General features: G+C 42.4%; 1 protein-coding gene across 3 annotated transcripts in view; it reads left to right on the top strand.

The window, feature by feature from the left end:
- Positions 1–19,340, top strand: part of TMCC3 (transmembrane and coiled-coil domain family 3) — a 119,911-nt gene that overhangs the window by 57,858 nt on the left and 42,713 nt on the right. The window contains exon 2 of one of the 3 annotated variants that reach the window (XM_048944053.1): positions 883–1,037. The exons of the other annotated variants lie outside the window; for them this stretch is intronic. The gene's annotated coding sequence lies outside the window, so the exon portion shown is untranslated. The remainder of the gene's footprint in view (positions 1–882; positions 1,038–19,340) is intronic. 3 annotated transcript variants of the gene reach the window in all.

Below are 19,340 nucleotides of genomic sequence, written 5' to 3'. Positions count from 1 at the left end.
TGAGGGTCTTAGTAAATAGGTGTAGGTTAAAAAAAATCAGTGTCACACTCAGCAGGAAAATTTTTCAACCAGTAGGGAACAGACTTGATAAATTAATTGGTTGTCTGTTGCTCACCTATTGCAGGTATTGCAACGCTTCAGGCTGCAAAGAGCCTTTTTCTGAAGAAGGGACCAGCTTTGTCAGTTTAGGTGTACCCCAAAATGGCACACACTTCATCTCTGCTTGTACCAAGGCATGACAAACTAGGATAACGTAGTACTTCCTTTCTTCTCATTTTCACTAGTTGGAGTCAAGTTCATTACTCATTTGCTCAGCACAAGTGTCAGAGCAGGCTTTGTGAAGTAGCACAAAAATACCAATCATTATCTGTAATTTCACTGTGATGTTCATGACTGTGTTTCTCAAAAGCAATTTCCTTTATGAGGCAATTTCATGCCTTACTACGTGCTAATGCATCTTGCTGCTACCTTCAAATGCACAATTTTAGACAACATTTCCACAAAATTCTTTTCAGTTGCTAAATTTAAAAGTTCTCAGTATACTCCTGTGTGAATGTTACAGGCTTTGGAAACTACAGATCCACTGTGTTTACTTCTAATTTCATTCTCAATAAGTATTCATTTACTTGGAGTGACATAGGATTGATTCAGTCTGGTGAGCTGGTAACTGGTGAGGCCAGTTACTAGTTCAGCAAAAGTTCACTTTTTGAGAGGTCACAGAGGAAACACATCATCTGAGAAACAGTTTTCAACAGTTTCCCGTTATCTCCTCCTTGCGTATACTTAAGCACTGCCTCAGCATTGGTTGTGCTGTGCCGAAATGCTCTCCCTCTGCCTGCGTGATTCTTGCTCTGGGTTTATGGTGTGTTCATGCCCTTCCAGGTGAGCTTCTAAAGCAGGGGGCAGAGGCCTGACCCTGAGCATTCTGAAATCAGTTTTTCCAACTGTGCCCACTGGGCTTTGCACAGAGCCTTGGCTTCCATTATCCTCCAGTCAGCTGCCCAAGCAGCTCAGCCCTGGGCCCAGGTTTCCTGAAGGTGAGTTGTCTTAATTTCTGTCATCTTTTTGTCACTTTTCTTCAGTTCAGCCTGGGCTTAAGCTAGCTGATGTTTCTACCATGAGATGTGGCACAGTTAGGGCCCAAACTGAACTCTTGTGCTGGAGGCTGCTCTTGGCAATCCCAGTAGGTGCCCAGGGAGCCCTGTGTAGTTGCACCACAGAAAATAGTGTGCCTGCCGTGGTACTGGAATCAATCAGATGTGCCTGGAGCAAAATGTATGATTTATTCAGCAGTGTGAAGTTTGCATGAATGTGGAGACAGGAGTGGTACATGTGTGTCAGAGAATGCGAGAAACAAAGGAAACGCAAAACTCCAAAACTGGTTAGCTCAGCCCAGAGCTGAGGGAAGATCTCATGGTGGCTGCAGCTCCTCATGGGGAATGGAGAGGCAGCACTGAGCTTTGCACTCTGAATCTGACTGCTTATATTGTCTTTAGTCCTGCCTGCTGCACTTGTTAATCAAACCAGAACCTGTCTGTCCACAGTTGAAAATAAACCCATGTAAGTCCCCTCACCCCTTACTTAAACATTGCTTTACAATATGCCTACCCTGAGCTTCTGGCTGAAAAGATGCTGTGCTGGTGTCCTGCCGGTGGACGTGCAGCGCTGTTTGGCCTTGCCAGACAGGAGCTGCATTATGTCACCCTGATTAACAAATGGACTGCTGTGTCAATAAGCTGCTGCTTATCATGATGTCAGTCTGCACAGTGCCTTTGATTTGGAAGACTTTTTAGAAAAAGAATTATAACCTCTTTCCTCTTGATCACTTTATTAAATCCAGATTGATCTTTCATCCAAAATGTCAAGGAATCTGCCAGCAGCTTAGCTATTAATGAAAATTATGACCTGCTGTAAAACAAACAGCCGTGAATTAGAAGTGCAGGTCATGTCTGCATTGGCTGACAAGGTCAAGGGAACTTTACTTCAGCTGTTATTAATTCTCATATTTGACAATGACATAGATACCAGAGAGTGCAGGTCCTTGTTAATTGCAATTGAACTTGTGCTTCTGTCTGAGTGCCACTGAGACCTCAGCTTGCAAACAGGGATAGCTTATGGGAAGGCTGTGTTAGTGACCCTGGCCCTGAGTATTTCACTCAGCTCTGTTTCAGAGATTCCTGCCACTGTGGAAGTGATTGCTTGGCAAATCATACAGCTGTCATGCATCATCTTAAATTGTATCTGGATGCACTGGAAGGGACCCAGACTGACACCAAGGTGTGTGAACACACTCGAGTGAGAGGGCATTTCCCTTGCCAGATGCTGAACTAGCTCTGCCAGGAGGGAGGATGGCATCCGAAAGGGGCAGATGGTTGGAGCAGAGAATTCTTCTAAGCTGAGCTATCGCTACTAATGAGCCAAAGCCTTAATGCCTAATGAATTAAACACATACTTTGTGATGGCTTTGTATTTGTGAATCTCTACAAATCCAGCCCTTAAATTCCTAAGACATTTTGATGATAGGATTGAAGCTCCTAACACTCTTAGACTCATGCAATGTTGTATCTAAAAGGCTGTAATTACATATAATTCCAATACACAGCTCTGACACAATCTCTGAAAAATCAGTTCTCGATCAGAAGGAGTGCATGCTCCAAGTGCATGGGTTGGTTATGATTCACAGCTATAATTAAATTATTTTGAAGGTTAAATGCTTAATATTTTTGAGCAAACATGGAAGTGAAACTGAGTTACAGGTTAATGTTCTACTTTTCTCCCATAAGAACGAAGGCCATGTTGATAAGATTTTATCTGCCTACATAACAAGAAACATCCCTATTACAGTACTGGAGAATGCAGGTGGTGCAAGCACAGGTCCTTGCAGCAAGGAATTTCTTTAATTTTTCTTTGTGTAGTCTGAGCTTACTTCTTTGTTGAATTGGTGGTGCATATACATAAATAATACATGTATTTTGTATCTTACTTCATAGAGCTTCACATCCAATTGGGATTATCCACTATGTGGTGTTTAAGTGGTGTTTGTGTTTCATATGTCAGCTCATAATTGTTCTTATGCACATACACATGACAAAAGACATGCCAAAAGGAATATCTGCATTTGGGCTGGAATGATTAACTAATATGAAAGACAATCATTTGTATTCTGTATACGTGCATATGTTAACTAATTCTGTTTTCAGAATAGATACATCACAGCTCTCTGGCTCTGAAATAATTACAAGCCTCAGATATAGCTGAGGTGTTAGTCACAATGATTTAGCTCTGCTGGTAATGTTGTGAATATACAGAATATTAACATGGTGTGGGGCAGCTATAGCTGAAGTTGAAGCAGAGTCTTATCTGTGCTGAGAGTCCATCCTTCCAAATAGCACCTGTCTGTCAGTACTGGCACCTATCTACTCCCATAAAACCAGGAAGCCCTGTAACAATTGGATCCTTAGTGAAATTCCTTTCAGTGAAAACCACTTTTTAAAAGTGGCCTTCTAAAGCAAGACAACTATATTCTCTAGTTTTCAAGCTCTTCTGTTCCAGCTATCATGCCCATCCGCACATGCCATGGTGCCTTTGCTCTCTCAACACATTTCAGTTCTGTGCTTAATGATAAGACCAAAATGTGCCACAAGCGTTTTCCTCTATTACTCCGACTATGCACTTCTGCTGATATTTTGGTTTCTTCAGCTTTTCACAAAATAGCTAGCACTCACAGCTTCTTTTATTTTTCCTGTGACATTTGCAGACAGCAAGCATATCTGGAAATGACAGCACTGGTAGCAAAGATGGGAATTCAGATAAGCTTAAGGACTGCATTCAGAAGCCTTTTGTGATTGACTTATTGGTAGCTATTTTTCCCTCAGCAAGCTCTATAGTCACCACTACAGAATAGGACTACCTATTTTTAAGAGAAAGGAAAAAGAAAAAAAAACAAACCCTGAAGACAAGAAAGTTCCGCATTTTTGGAGGTTGCTCACACTTCTGTATGGCACCGCACACCATGCAGCTGTGTGCTTTCTTAAAAAGAGACAGAGTGCTGCTCCCCTTAGACAAAGCAGCAAAGGCAGGCACAGCAGCAGCTGTGCACTTGGTGTTCTGAGATGTGGCTTGAAGCTACACAGCCCTCCAGTTCCTCATTGTGCAGAGCAGCAGCTAGCTTCAGCTTTAGGGTTTCTGCCACCCTGTTGGTGTGCCTTGCTGCTGGAAAGGTGCTGCAGCAGTGTTCTTGACTGCCAGTGGGAGCTACCTAAATATGGAGATGCTATCTGATCACTACGAATTAGAAAGAGAGGCTTTTTTTTTTTTTTTTTCTTCTTTAGCAAAAGAGAAGTTTTATTTTTACCCTTTTTTCCACTTAACTTTTCAAAGATTTTCCACATTTGGTTAAGGAGCAATTTACTGAATTTGACAGTAGATGTTCAATTGTAGCCTATAGCTGGAGAGTTGATGATGTTGCATCTTCAGTGAGTTAGATGGAAACAGCAGCTTTTATTGGAGAAGAGTGTCAGAGCAGCGTGTTTTCCTGTGTTACCTTTTGTAATTAAGGAAGAGAAGAATACCTGTAGGTGGCAATAGCACAGTAGCTGTAGCCACGTGCCTTTTCTTTTAATTAGTAATTTACCATCAAATGCATTTTCTGCAATTTCAATTCAGCGAGTAGTATTACTGATACTGAGAACTGGAGTGATGTGGTCTCTAACCCTGGATTCCAAAATGTGAAGTGCCAGGTTCTCCATGCTCCCAGCACTGCTGAACTTAGGCAGATTCATGGATGACCTTAGAAACTGCAACATTTCCCTATTTTATATACATATATATAAAGAGAGAAAGAGAGAGAGAGAGGGTCTGAAATGAAAGCATTCTCTCAGTAAACTGAGTTGGTAGGCCCACGTTCCAGCCTGTGGGTGCTTTTCCAAGATGAACACGTGGTGCAAGTGAGTACTGATAGTATATGGGAAGCAGAACCACACCTGTACAGTTTTATGAGGTGGCCAAGGGCAAAGTTGTGATGGGACAAGCAGCAATGCTGCCAAGGGCCAGAAATGAGTGGACTGATGGTTTCACATGGGTTGTTCAATGCCTTTTGGAATACACTCCTTGAACAGCAACAATCTAAAGTGTCAGAAGTTACTAATTCACTTAGTCATTGCATGATGATGCCTCGGATGTATCTCTGTATTGGTTAAAGGCCAACAGTACAGAAGTACTGTTGCAAACAGATGAAGTACTGTGTGCAAACAATTGCACAGATGCAAAGTAATGCAGACTTTTTAGTTTGCAGCTTGTATCAGTATTTCTTCTGCATTGTTATCAGTACTTGATAAGTTATTTAAATACCTACTAAAATTTGGCACAAATATTGTGCATTAAATGAGACAACATTATCTGAACAGAAAAATCAAGGCTCTCTTTATGGTCCAGTGTCTATGGTGGCATTTTCCTTAAATTCCACAAGGTGAGGAAGCAACATACAGCTTGGAGTTCTGGCTGTCCCTAGAGGAACCATTTATCCAGATTATTATTTTCTGGGGGAGCCTGATGTATGCATTCCAAGTACTTTGCTGGCTGACAGTAGTTCAGAATAAAGATTTTTTTTCCGCAGAAATGTAATCATTACCTTTAGCTATAAAAGCCCATTGCTCAAGGAAACCTGTCAATGCTTACATCCCTGTAATTGCACTATCATTTTAACTGGCATTTTAATTAAGGCTCTTCAGCTAATCAACTCAAAACCTGGAACTGTTTGTTGCACACCTGAATTAACAGACTAAAATGAACAAGGTGAAGCAGGCTCAGTGTAAAACGTTGGAGAGTTATCTGAAATTATTTGAAGTTATTTGAAAGACATTTAAGTGCCAAGGTAACGTGAAATTGAAGCCCCCATGAGCACTGCTGTTAAGGCTTTGGGAGGAACAGGAGGGGCAATGACTTCTGCAGCACTGCTTTGTTGGTAGTGGTAGTTCTCCCTGTAGCCGAAACTCAGAATTCCACATCTGTTGATGTTGTTGCCCACACACTTGTAGAGAAGCCTGTGATGGCAGTTTCACGCAGCTGTGATTTATTGCTGTGATTCACTGTACGTGACTGGACTTGCTGTCCTCTCAGCAGAAGGTGTGTTGTTCTCATTCAAGTATTTTATAGCTCCTTTTCATTTCCTTTTGCTCTGAAGCTTCAAATAGTTCAGACCTTTAAGGAAACTTTCATGCTGGTAGAATTCATTGGTGAAATATCAGAAAAGTTATATCTAAGGCTAAGCTTGGAACTGGTATACTTCAATCTTGTCTTTCACTATTGATTCAAAGTTGTTTGAACTATATAGTAACATGCCTGCTTTCTTTACAGCATTAAAGCTTGCAAAGGAACAAAATTACAGCCTCTAAAGGTTAAGAAAAATAAGCAGCCAATGCAGATTAGAGTTTTATAACAGTAGTGGGGGCGGAAACAAGGTTAAAAATCTTTCTGTGAACCAGATATCAGACACAGGTTTCCATTGTCAGACTGGGAACTCAATGAAAGTATGATGACCTCAGCTGAACTTAATTATCTGGTTGTATAATGATCATAAAAAGAAAGGGAGAGGCTCAGAAATACTGCCTTTGCTGTTCTTGTGTAAGTGCTGGGCAGGGAAGCACTGGGTAACAGAGAAGTTGAAGGTTTTATTTTGTGTGTATGCTTCAAATCTCTGTTTATGTTTTCCTTCTCAATAAGATATTTTTAAAAGGTTGTGAGAAAACTTAAGACTTGACTGCACAGGTTAATTAGTTTCTGAGGAACATAGGGGCCAGCCTGTGGTAATTGTGCTGGACAATACAGATCAGTGGTTTACAGCCAGCAGTAATGTTCTAAAAATAGTGCAGTTCCTCAGTTTTACAACATGGGCAGATTCCATGCGTATGCTCCTGGATTTGTGGGTAACATCATGCCATTTTTGCTTCCTGTGGTGCCGTTCCTGGGTTTGTTGCTACCCTGTGCTGCAGCAGCCTTCAGAGTGGAGGTTGGTGTTGGGCCACAGTGGGCATGGGGCTGTTGGGCAGCCAGCTTGCTCGCTCTGGCCCTGCTCCAGCTTAACAGAGGGGTGGAGCGTGGCCCATGGTGTGTGATGTTTGTCAGGGGGCATGGCACAGGCCTCTGGGCCTCTTCCCATGGCAGAGCTAATCTGACCTTAGCCTCTCAGCTCCTTCTCCCGTGCCCCACCTGGCACCTTCTTAAACTGTTTACATTACCCGATGGACACCATGGCCTGTAGTAGTGTTCCTATGGCCAGTGTGGGATGTAGGGAGCCTGCTGATGGTGGTGCCTTCTGCAATGACAAGTGCGTTTACAGCGGCAGCAGAGGAAACAAATATCGATAGAAATGGTTTTATGGTTCACAGTTTCAGTAATGTCTTCAGCTTTCAACTGAGCTGAGACTTCTGTGAGGTGAATGACCCATTGCAGGCTACAGAGATGTTTCAGTTTACATAAAAATTTTCAGGCATCCTTAAGCATCTGTGAATGCTCCTGGGGATTGCAAGGTTACTGCAGATTTCTGTTTCTTTTGCTGTGCGTTTTATTTTGACTCTTGGGATGAATGCATGGAGGCAGAGGTAGCAGCTGGTTCGACAGGCTGTCTGTACCCTCCATCCTTGTTCCACCCTGAGCGCGTCAGACAACAAATGCCACCAGCTCTCCTGGCTTTTGCCATCTCCTCACCTGGCATTCTTCTCTGCTTCCTGGAGGTCTCCAAAGCAAATTTCAGCTGCTGGTCCCGTCCCCCTGTCCTCAGGAGCCAGCCATGTGGCGACACAGCAGGGTAGGACATGCCTGCATGTTTACTCCCCAACAATGTGGTGAGCAATGGCTGTAAAGGGAGTGAGGGGCCAGTGTGCTACTCTGGTGCCAGGAAGCCACATATGATGAAGAGTGCTTGCATTGCATGATGTTGATGCCTTTCTTAGGCTCCGAGTTACCAATATACATTTAAAGATAAAACTTGACATACATAAGCAGGTTTTTATATTGAATTCTTTCACTCCCAGGCAGATTTAAAACTTGGTACCACTGCATTACAGTGTGCTCACAGATGCAGTGGATCGTCTCAGGCAAGCTCTCGCGTGTCTCGCAGCATCACCTACACAGTAGATTGCTGGGTGTTGCTGCCATGCTTAATGCTAGCTATGACTTTCTTGGTGCCCACCTGCTTTTAGCTTCCCTTGAAAAGTGGCTGCTGCCACAAAATAACCCAATTTCTGTTATTATTATAACATTTAAATGACATAGCATGGTCAAAACAAGCCATCTGTGCTGACAAGAATTTTCCACGTGAACACAGTTGAGGCTTCAGCCTTCAGCAGCAGAGGAGACTCAGTTAACAGCATCTATCTGTCTCCCTTACAATTTATTTCAAATTCATCTGAGGCATCCATTCACTGTCTCCCATCTTTCAGAGAGGATGACAGAAATAAGATTACTTGGAAACTGTCTGAGGGCTGAAATTCGTTCTGCGCTGGCACAGAGCACAGAACCCAGTGGGAGAGAGCCACAGAGCGCTTCTTTTCTTGGAACACTGTCATCTATATACTGCTTGTATATCTTTATCTGTGCTGTATTAAAGCACAACAGCTTACATATACATGTATATATAAATTAAAAATACCCTCAGGCTGGTATATGGGGGGTCCTGTATGTGTTAAGTCTTTCAAGCAAGCCACAAAATCCAAGGATGCAGAAAGATCACAGTTGAATATTAATCAACTTGCAGCGAGGGGGGCTTTCAGGCCCTGGGCAGCAATGTTAGTGCTGGGGCCATGTCTAAAAGCTAATGCTGTATTTTTTCCCCTGTTTTAGTTTGTGTTGGTGGCTCACCTCACTCCTTATCAGCTCTTTTTTAAGGAAAGACGGATTAGTGATGAAGTAAAAAGACCAAACGGATTATCAAGTGATGATTAAGTTTTATCATGTGATTCGTGTGCTATAGCCCTTACCAACTGAGCAACAAATCGGTTTGTCTTTGAAATAAGATCACAGAAGAGGCATTGGCCATCAATTAAATCAACAGCTTGTATGTGCACATTTTGAACACCTGCAAAACAGAGAGATTTCATTCTCTCTCTCAGGTACCTCATAATCTAATGAGGTTGGCATATTCTTCAAAGTACTTGCATAAATATGTCGGTGTCTTTGTGAAATGTGAGTGCGCAGAGTTAGCTCTGAGCACCCATTGCCACTGATGTCCCACCTATGGGCAGCAGCTGCAGCAAGGGCCAGTGCTGAGCAGTGCAGGCACTGTGATCCACGAAGTCTAACAGAACCGTGGCTTCTCATGTGCAGGACTCCCCTACATATCTAAGCAGCAACACCAATCTGCTGATCAAATCCCTAATGAGCAAAATCACTTTGGCTGCTATCATTAGATTGGTATCAGAGGGAAAACATATATGCAGAAACTTGGGACATATTTCTGAAATTTCTCATGAGCAACAAACTGCTGTCACATGCATGGACTTTAGGCAGCTCTTCTGCACTTATTCAATTAAATCGTAGTAAATGGAATCAGGAAAAGCCAGCTAAGAGATGCGATGTATTTCTTCCCTCCTCCTGAGAGACTGCCTGCCAGCTTGCAGCCCACCTATTAGTAAGAGAACACTGCAGCTGCTAAGTGCTAGAACTGCGAGTTTTCATAGAGCATCTCACACTTGTGATTTAGGAAACAATTCTGTTTCCTAACATCCTACAATTTATTGCATATTCTGTCTTTTGATTTGTATATGTGTCTACAAATATATGTATTTCTGCATATTTTGCTTGAGATACATAGATTTGCATGATTAAGTGTGACTGGAGACTCTATCCAACAATTAAAGGTAGCCATGTGTCACAGAACTTGTGGTGAAAAGATTTGCTTTCCAGTTTAATAGTGACGACATGTAAGGTTTGACTGCATGCCCCCAGCGGGGCTGTAGTCAGCTCCAGACACTGCATCTTATTTGAATGGTTCTGCAGACCATGAGAAACTTGTTCCAATTACAGGGCTGATTTTTCCCCTACTTTAATGGTTCTCTACCATTTACTGAGCTAAAGCCTATCATCAAAAACAGAAGAAATTTGAGAGGATCTTAGCTGCTGGAAATTGGTAATGGTCTCAGAAGTCAACAGCTTTGTCCCAATTACAAAGATGAGCCCAGAAATCCTTACAATTGACACATACCCTGCAGAAAAAGCCTGCTTATTCTTTAGGATCTCTTTGAGACTTCTACATCCTTCCACAAATTGCTTTCTTTGCCTTTCCCAATTTTGTTACTTATTCTTCATGTAACACAGTGACCACTTGAGAACAGCTCAGGCTTATGGCAGACCAATAGGAGGATGTGACTGGGGTGTTCCCCTGTTTGCTGCCCCGTGCCACAGCCAAACGGCTTGCTCTGCCTAAAAAATGCCAGAAGCATTGGAGGGGCATGAAGAAATGATGTGCATATTTTGATGTGTATGCCTGTAAAAGCTAATGAGAAAAGAAACGATAGCTTAAGCAACATATTTTTAACTTCTAACAGCTTTTCTGTCTGGTAATTCATCTTATTTCTGCAATTACAGTGTGATGTACAGACCTGGCAGCAGGTGTTCATGTGCTAATTCAGAAGCTGTGTCCTTAACACCGAAAAACCAAACCAGGGGAGAGAGAAATGCAGATGTACATGTTGTTACCGTCACACATTTGCTGCACATGTAGGTGCGTGCAGGTCCAGTAGTACAGAAGGAAACAAGAGGGCTGCAGCAAGAAGTTTTAGCAGAAGAGATGTGAAATTAAAGCAAGATTTGTCACAGTGCAAACAAGCTGCTGAAAATCTAGCCGTGTGCATGCAACTTGATGTTTTAGGGTCTGCTAATCTCTTCTGGTTGTAAGTCACTTATATGATTTTGATAGATGGGTAGAAGAGTCTTGCTGAGAGCCATTACTTAGCAGCTGTTTATTTTTATTCTCGTCCTAAGAAGAGGATTCACTTAAAAGTATTCACTTTAATATGCTTAGGGATATTGTTTAACTCTTAGATGTTTACTTTGCTTTCTGCTACATTCACTACACAGGAATGCAAGATATCTCTGCTGGTTTCGTTGAGCTCAGCTACTTCTTTTCTGCATCAGTGAAGCTGAGTTGCATACAGATGTACCCTTATTTTTTACTCTGGGATGCCTTAGAAAAATAAAAACATTATGGTTTGAGGGACTGACCAGACAAAGTTCAGACAGTGAAAGGAAATTTCCATACCAGTAGCACAAGGAAAATTCAGATAGATTTAGTGAAGCATCCCCCGAAGGTGACACATTCTTAGAGAACACTGGGGCATAGTTTTCCCGCTGGGTCAGTTATTTTGGTTGTGTATAAATGTTTTTCCCTTCCTAGCAGATCAGATAATTGTTTGAACTATTACCTCAGACGCTTTATTTCCACAGATGTTCTAATGCCACATTTGCATTTTCCTCAGTCCTTCAGGCAGCCCTATTAGTTTTCATCTCTCCCTCATCATAATTTCAGCAGCTGGCATTGCAGTCCCCAAGAACTGACTTTTCCAGATATAATTGCTGATCTCAAGTTCACCAGAAGAGTCACTCCGATGCTTCCTGCTAGGTTTTTGCTTGGCTGAAGCTTGTTTTCTTTCCAAGGCTGTAATGTAAGCTCAGTACTTTTGAAGTTCTCTTAGGAAAGGGGAAAACAGTTTTGACATGCCTGTGCTCCTACGGCTATCCACACATAGTTGTTAGTTGGCTTACCATTTATCTGTATCCTCATTCCTTACCTTTCACAAAGATAATTAACCTCTGTAAAGATCACAGATCCACATAAAGATCAGTTTGCTTGTTGATGTTAAGAGTCTGGGTACAAATATTGTGACACAACACAACCCATGGCAACTAAGAACATGAATTTCTGATCAAAGTCCTCACTCCTGCCTTCTGTGGGGCCTTGGTATCTCCCTGCCCATGGCCAAATCAGGCCTGCTGCATGAGGAGCTGTGTAACACAAATCCCTCTCTCTATCGCTATCCAATAGTGTATTTTCTTTTAACAGAGGTAGTTGTCACCTGTATCAGCTCCCTGACCAGCTCAACAATGCTGCATCCAAATTACAGCGCAACCACAAGAATAAAATATTAGACCAAACACAAGCATTAGATGTATATCTCTCTGCCATGATCATGCATGTATGTAGCATTACAGGGTACCAACTCGATCAGTTCTACACACTAATTCTGAGGCAGGCACACCCTGGCAGTCATTGCTTTGTGTTGCAGCTTAGGAGCATGACATAAACACACCCCCACCTGTGTTATTGCTTGAGGGCGGCCTGCATGGGTTGCTTCCAGCTCCATAACCATAATAGGCTGTTTGTCTTTATGGCCCCAGTGCCATCCTGTGCCTGTGGCTTCAGGGCCACTGACGTCATGCTGCTGGGAGCACCCTCCTGCAGCTCTGGTGCCCTGCACAGCCCGCCTATATCTGCATGGGACGGTACATATAGGGTGAGCCCGCTGGCAGCCGTGCATTGCTGCTGGCCGTGCAGATCCTGTGGTACTGCAGGTATGTTGCCCACAATTGCTTTGCCTCATAGCCAAGGCGGAAGGGTTCCCTTCAGCTTGAGCAAATCCTCAAACCATACTTAGAGTTTCAGCATCACTGAACAGAACTGCTGGGAATTGTAGGTTTTGTTAATGAGAACTTGTCATAACCATGGAAAATGTAGCTTTTTTTTCTCTTAGAAAAAAACTCTCTTAATTAAGAGTATCTTTTCTGGTAAGTTTTCAAATGGTGAAAAGCTTGTGATACATTTTTTCAAAAGACAGAAAACATGAGGAAATATTTTGTGTAGAAAGAAAACAAACTTCCATGGGAAGAAATGCACGATTTTGGTGAGTGCTGGTGAAGATCACGCTGCTCTGTTTCCTAGTTGTATCAGACCTGTTTGTCTGAGGTGCTGAACACTGGTGGATCTGTTGAGTGTTGGAGCAGAGATGTGTGCTTTCCCTTCCTATCAGCCTGTGCAGCACCAGCTGCTGCTGACTGGTTTGTATGTATTTGTGCAGCATGCCTTCTCCTCAGCTAAAGCTGCTGGCTAACAAGCTGCCTTACCTCATCGTGACTTCTATGTGTCTGCTCACTACAAGGCTTAATCCCTTATGATATGTGCCATGTTGCTGTTAGTGATTTTATGCTGCTATTAGAGTATATATATTGCCTTAATGCTTTCTAATATGACTCCTGATTGCAAACGTTTCAAAGCCTACGTGTCATAATTAATCTTTATTAGCTGAATTGGAAAGCTGGCGCACTCAATTTCTCCCCTTGTAATACTTCAAATAAAATAGTTTGTAAGGTGGTGCGTGCGTGTGAAACATGCAAACAGAAATTCAAGGAAACGTTGTAAAAGAACAGTTTCGCTATTAAGCCTGTAATTATTACAGTTTTTTCCTCTATTTTGATTAGTGAGATTCCTGTTGATAATGGCATGCCTTTATACTGGGCTTATAAAATCTATTTGGCATCTGTAAAATTGTTGGCCTGAGGTGCTTACAAAAAAGAAGTGGGAGCTGCTTGTAGCTCAAGCAGAGGCAACTCCCTGCCACTGTTCTGGATCAGGCCAACCCCAGCACTTCTGCTATAACTGCTTTTTTTAAGGTAGGCGGAGACAGCCTCATCTTAGTTTTGGTCCAGAAAATGATATTCTTATATGGTAGTACAGAAATTCTTATTGGTCAGTGTTGCATCTCCGCCGTTCCACCTTCTAGAGATCTGGTGCTGTAATGTTTTCTTTCATGGAACTTAAAGGAGAAACTCCCCTGAAATGCTGGGATTTCTTTTGGGACACAAAGATGTTGATGGGCCTGGGGCATCTCCTGTAAGAGGAAAGTCTGAGTGACATGGGTCTGTTCAGCCTGAGGAAAAAAAGACTGAGGGGCTATTTGATAAATATTTGTGAATATCTAAAGGGGGTGGGAAGCAAATGGATGAGGCCAGACACCTCTCAGTGGTGTGTAGTGATAGAACTGTGAGTAATGGCTTAAAACTTGTACATAGGAAGTTCTGTACTAACATGTGGAAGAATTTCTTTACAGTAAGGGTAACAGGGCACTGAAACAGGTTGCTCAGAGAGGCCGAGAAGTCTATTTCTATGGAGATACTCAAGACCCATCTGGAAGCCTGCCTCTATGATCTATTGTAGGGAACCTTCTTGAGCAGGGGGTTGGACTCAATGATTTCTTGAGGTCCCCTCCAACCCCTGCAATTCTGTGATTGTAACTCATGTTGCTGTAGTTTCCAAATTAATTGTAAAATATCCTACTGCTCATATATTCCTGCTAAAACATCCCAGGGATGAAAAAAACAACCATAAAACTGTGTGATATTTCATATATTTTATTGCTTGTAGAAGAACAAAGTAGAAGACTTAAATCTCTGGCTTCTCAGACTTCATTGAATCACAGAACTGCAGGGGTTGGGAGGGACCTCAAAGCTCATCTAGTTCCAACCCCCTGCCATGAGCAGGGCTGCCAATTTCACAATGAATAATAGCTTATGGATTTTTGATTTTCAGAAGGTCCATCAGGGTATGAATATATGTTAAAAATTCAGTTTTATCTTTTCTGCTTAAAATATAATATTTCACATACTGTTCTTCAGCATCTGCCAGATGAGATTTAAAAACAGAAATCTTGCTGTATCTTAATCTAAATAATTATTCCAGTAGTTCAAAATTATATCATTCGGATCCAGAAAAGTATATGTGTGCAGGTGTTGCAATTCAATCTTGTTAAGAATGAATACTTACATGCAAGAAGTTAGGAAGATCTACAGCTATCTTTGGAACATTGGTAGCAAGTTAATTTGCTGTGAAATATGCAGAAATATGTGATAAAAGCTTTGCTTTATGAAGCAACTGGCAAAACTTTAGATAGCAGATCTGAGTTTTATCCATAAAAAGCATTATAAAATGAAAGTAAAATGGATTTAATATATGTCTGCAATACAGCTGAGGGGCAATTACAGCAAATACTTTATTGTATGGAAACTATTCCATAGAATTATATAGTATATGGAGTAATACCCCAGAACCTGCTCCTTGATAAAGTGCTGTATTCAGGTGATTGAAGGGAGAGTGCTGGTCCATACGTACAAATGATGAGTCATATCAATTTACTTAGCCTAATGTATACTGTCTGTATTGTGCTGTAGGGCTTTTGTGTGTCTGTCTGGTTTGTTGGTTATTTTGTTATTTGCTGCCTTTAAGACATTTGTTGAGAAAATCAGGCACTTGGAAAATGTATGCCAATTAAACACAATGACATTTTGGCTTTCTGCTTAGTTGAGGCTATTTCAAGTCCCTGTCACCTAAATCGGAGCTAAATGTCATGTGTTTAAGTCTGGCACATGGAGAAGTAAACTGGAATGAGCTTTCTGTTTTCCTTTCACCCATTTTAAATGGGCTCTTAATAATTTTTATCTAATGGTTTACATTAATGCTTGATAACACAACAGACAACATGCTTAACATAGGTCCCTACACAGGTCCTCTTAAAGGAGAGCTTTCATGCTGCAGTGAACTAGAGTTAGCAGGACCACAGCTAGGTGAAGTGTAGATGGTCGGTCGACTGATGGTGGAGAGAGAAACTGAACTTTGTGCTCCCATTATTTGCATGTCTGTAAATAGAGAATGACTGTAGTGAAACCCGGAGGGCTGTGGCAGTTTCCATGTTGTAACAAGGCTCACGAGGAAGAAGCGTAGGCATAGTTGTCTGATCATTGATTTTTCTGTCCTCTGGTAACCTATCTGTGTTTTCTGGCTGATTGGCAAAGAAGTCCTGCTCCAGCATTTGACATTGTTTGTTGATATGGAAATACATGATGCCACACATTTAGCATGACTTAATGTATATGGGGTCACACACGGGCAAAGCACTTCATAGGCAAATAGAATTGGCAGATTCCTGTCCAGTACAATGTACAATCTGTGTGCAATCATCAGCCATAAACAAAGTCGGGATGTCTGAAGCTGCAGCCAAACAAGTAGTATGGTGCAAGTGTGGTGTTATTGTATTCACTTGCAGTGCCTTTAGGAGCTCAGGTGTCAGCTATCCAGCTACAAACACTTCAGGGGGGCTGCGTGCTCTTCTCTGAATAGAGGGTGTGCCCTGAGCAACTGTTGTTATCATGGGCTATACCTAAGTTTTTGGCTTCTTTGTTTCAGTTTGGGATAGAAGGTCTCACTGGCACAACCTCTGGCACAGTGCTTTGGGTAAAAGGTTCACATTTTTTGGGAGGGTGTGCACCTGTTTGTGGCTGTCAGTCCTGTATACCCCATGGTAATGCCAAGGCTGATTTGAGGCGAGCAGGTTGGATATGCTCATTCCCAACTGAGCTCCAAATCAGATATTGTGAAGCCGAAAACAATTTGTACACTGATGAGCAACAACCATTTCCTTTGCCCAAGGGAGAATTCTGTACCGTGTTGCCTCTGCAACATGGGTCATCTTTCCTGTAAATAGCTGGATGCCAGGCAGTTTCTTGGATATAGAGAACAGTCCTTATTTCTGTCAGCTAAAAAGGTTCTTAATGATAGCATTTAACATGCAAAACACTGCCACCATCCTGTAGATAGTTTGCACTATCGCTGTCAGCAGCAGCAGAGGGGAATTATATAGCAGCAATTTCCTTGTCTGTACAAGGACAGGGCAAAGAAGGAAGGGGGAGGACTTCTGCTGCCCTCAGCTGGAATTTTGCACGTGCTTATTTGTCCTTAATCCTCTATCAATACATTGCAGTGATAAACACAGACAGTCTTAGGTTGGGAGTTTTTAGGTGTGCAAAATGGATACTTTTGGAGTGTTAGATCCTGAAAGTGCATTAAAAAAGGTCTGTATGAGGAGAGGAGAGGGGGAGGGGATCTGATTGGAAGTTTTTAATAAATATCTGAGCGTTTGTCATCGTCAGAGCTTCTGAGTGATGTTCAGGCTGGCAAAGCAGCCTGTCAGTCATAGTGTGATCCCTTGCAGGTTCATGTTGGCACTGGCAGACCGAGCACCTCCTTTCCCGCGGGTATGAGACTCATGCTTTGGCAGCAGCACTGGGAGCAGTGACTCGTGCTCATGGATAACCTACGCCACTCAGCGCTGTCCCATTTGCTGTCAGATTTAGAAATGGCACTGGCAGGCTCTCATCACTTCGGACTTCTCCCTGGAGACTGGCTGTGACAAGCTTTTGAAAAATGTTTTGGAGGCAGTGTTGAAAAGTCTGTTGTAAGAAGCCCCGGTATCCTGTTTAAGTGTACAGATGTTATCGTTGTGAAAAAAGGGACCTTCACCTTCTTCCTGAGCAAGCCTTTGCCAACTTATACTTAGCACTTTATGTGTAATTTGTCCCAGCATCATCAGAACACAGCATTTAATAATAGTGTTTTTAATTCTGGAGGACTCAAGGTTCTGTGCAGAAGAAAGGTGCTGTGGTTTTCCTTTTACAAATGTGGTAGTGGAAGCCTGGAGAAGTAAGCTGCCAAGATTCATGATAAAACTGGATAAAGAACGTGGCTAAATTTCTAGCCAGTCTCCTAATCAATAGGACTGTGGTGCCTTTCATCTCTATCAAGTTTTCCTTCCCCATGCGTGCAGAACCCCATCTATCGGACTACTCTGTGAGGAACTGGACTTAGCTCAGTAATCTCTCTGTCACCACTGCCACCACTTCTCCCTCAGGGGCCCATGCGTAAGTCGGTGCATCTTATCAGTGTCTCCCAGATGGAATGGCTGTGACTGTTGCGTGGGGTCATGCTACAGGAAACGGATGGCAAGGATGCAGCTCGTGCAGGGGGAGCAAGCTGGATGTCTCATGCTTTGGTCACTGCCTCTGCTCAACCCCCAGAGATTTTGTTTTCCTGAAACAGGATAATGCAGTTGAATGCAGCACTGATGTCTGCTCCGCTGTGTGCCACATATGGTGCTATATGCCCTTCTTCTGTCATCCTAAGTTTAAACAGACCTTCCACTCCTAACTTGCTTGATTTTTAAAAGGTCACTTCTTAAAGAAGGCCAGCAAAATAATGTAAATATCAAGAGTTAATCACTGTGAGTAGTGCTGGTGTCCTGATGCGAGGAAAAACATTGGAAAAGGATGAAAGAATGCTGTGCCTATAAGGACAGCTGGGCAGTCTGTGAACCATTTTGAGAAATCTGAACTTTAAGTTGGCACAGTGGATTCCTGGCATGATTTAACAGTTTTATCATTAGCTTAAACCATAGAAATGGATGTAAAAATGACTTTGTCAGAATATAAAGCAGTGAGAGAATTCTCCTATGGGCAACCACTTCTACCTGTGTCACTTTAAGCTCCAATTCCTGCTCATATTTGGAGGTATTTGCTTTAGTGGATGGAAGGTTCAGTTGGGAATAGGTGCAGCGTGTGGGAAGAACATTTATCCAAGTCTGTGGGCTTTTGAAAATGACAGTGAGAAGAAGTGTCTGGTGAGGCTGTGGGAAGTACTGTGCTGGGCAGTTCTGCAGGCAGTCCTGTCTGCTTTGGAGTGGGGAAGAAGAGCTGTGCAAACCAGCTCAGTGTGTGAGAGGAGGGGAAGTTAGTTGCCTGTGCATGGCCGAACAAACCTCTTCCTAAAAGGTACATCAGGAGAGCTTTCTTTGTATATATGTCTGTATCCGTGTTAATACTGCTGTGACCAAGCACACACAATATTCTCCCAACTATGTATTACACGTTCCTATCTCTCTTCCTCTGGAAGAGAAGTTTCATCATTTTATTGATAGCCTGCTGGTATTATTTAAATAAAGCTGATATTATTTAAATAAAACTCTCAATTATTGAATCATCTGTGATTTACAGAAAGACTTGTATTGCTAAAAAGCCAAGCGACTGAAGCTCTTTACATGTCCTTTTTCCAACTTACCCTCTCCATGCTTGGATCAACTGGCAAGGCTTAAAAAGAAGTCCTGAAGGTTTCTGAGGTAGTAAGGGTGTTTCATCCTATGTGCTGGGAACCACACAGTCCCCTTCGGAAACTGCAATTATCACTTCAGTGAAAACCCCAAACCCACAACATTTGGCTGTCTCATTTCCTACTGACCTTCATCTCCTGAGTTCCCCACCCTCTGGGATATTTGGAGTTGTAAATTAACTTTTGTGTCTGAGCTGGGGGACTGAAGAAACCCAGTTCCCACTTGAAAGCTTTTTCCTGACAGCCTTCCAAGTTCAGCTATGTAAGAAGAATGACAAGTTGTCACGTGTGTGCAGGTAGCTTGCGTGAGTTTGCTTGCATGATTTCTGCATAGGGAAAGTACTGCTTCCTGTAGCATACTCAC

The sequence above is a fragment of the Lagopus muta genome, chromosome 1, assembly GCF_023343835.1.
Source record: "Lagopus muta isolate bLagMut1 chromosome 1, bLagMut1 primary, whole genome shotgun sequence".
NCBI lineage: Eukaryota > Metazoa > Chordata > Aves > Galliformes > Phasianidae > Lagopus > Lagopus muta.
This window is presented reverse-complemented; position numbering and strand designations above follow the sequence as displayed.